Raw genomic sequence first — 1,653 nt, forward strand, 5'->3', positions numbered from 1 at the left:
CTAATTGTCTTTTTAAATTTACTAAGGTTTATGTTTATTTAATTTCATTGACTCTAACGCATTAATTGAAACTTGATTTTATAAATATATATGTTTTACAACATGTTGTAACACAAGATCTTGTTTTCTTTGGCTATGTACGACAATTGATTGGCAATGGTAAAATACTTTATCAATTTTAAGACCATGAACCACTATTTTGATTAAATTTTAATATGAAATGAGAATTTTTAATCTATGTAGATAAACTAACGCGTTTTGAGGGGATCATTAACGTAAACTCGAATGATGAATATTGCCTATTGGTCGTGACTTTCTTAGAACGTGTATCTACAAATACGATAAAAGTTTCCAGATATAATTTCTATGAGCTTTTAAAAAGCTCAAAATGTTCAGAATGTTCGTAATTTATAACACAAAGAAAAAGCTCAAAATATCAAATTAAAATTTGTTATTTGAGGATATAACAAATCAAGCTTTAGTTTGAATAAGGACAACTATAGAGAGTTTCCAAAGTGAAGGGAAATTTATGTTTTGTCTTTGTCTTGAACGCCAGAAGTGACGTAAGAAACGGCTGTTGCACAGTTTGTGTTTTCACTGATGTATCACGTGAAAACACAACATGCTGAGGACAAAACTTTCAAATGTTCCGACGAGAGAGCATGCTGTATAATACCTATACTGAGGTCTGTAATGTCTGCAGATACTATTTTACAATTTTGCAAGTGTTGGAGTGTTAAGTTTTAAAATACAATTAATTAAATTTTTTGTTTAGTTTGGAAGATATCTGATCTATTATTAGCATCAATGGTTTGAGCGGCATTTTAGGTCTACATTGTCCAACCTTGCTTTTACACTGATAAGCTTAATATCATTAGATTCTTTTTCCACCACAAAATTGGAGATATTTCAAAATTCAATATGGTTAGAAATACAAAAATCTAGGAGTTTTAGATACTTGTATATCAGTTTTTGAAGTCAAAAAGGAGAAATTTAGAGAATTTGGCTAACTTACGTTTTCATTATTCGGAGATTCTCTTGTTACTTTCTTTGAGTTTGACTGATTTTCTTTGTCCTGCGACATTGTTTCAAAACTCGTACTAAAAAAAAGCAATATCTTGTTAAAAGATTTAGTAAATATTTAGCAAAGCAAATAATTTAGGACATAGATGAACAGCAGTGTTACATGATAGCAACTACTATCATGTAATATCATTGTTATATCATATTATAATTTCATATATAATTAATTAGAACATTATCAAGAAGCTTGCATGCGCTAGAAGCTTGCTTAGATGCGTAAACATTTTAGAACCGCAACCGCATTTGTTGTTATTGTGGTTAACTATATCTTGCTGTAACATACTGTATTGCGTATGGGATGTAGGTCACAAAACCACAATACTTCTCATTAGATATTATATATATATATCAGTAGTTTAGACCACTGAGTACAACCTACGAGCACAAGCTACGAGGAAACAAACTTAGGAGGCATAGCCTACCGAAGTAGGTTGACAAGCTACAATCTACCAGAAAACTATCTTGGCTTCTGTGCCATAACTATCTTTGGCTTCTGTGCTTTAATCTATTGGAAAACTATTGTGAGTCATTGTTGGACTCACGAACGCTCAAGAATAAAGACTCGCCCGT

Source organism: Xenia sp. Carnegie-2017, unplaced genomic scaffold, assembly GCF_021976095.1.
Source record: "Xenia sp. Carnegie-2017 unplaced genomic scaffold, XeniaSp_v1 HiC_scaffold_6, whole genome shotgun sequence".
Taxonomy (NCBI): Eukaryota; Metazoa; Cnidaria; class Anthozoa; order Malacalcyonacea; family Xeniidae; genus Xenia; species Xenia sp. Carnegie-2017.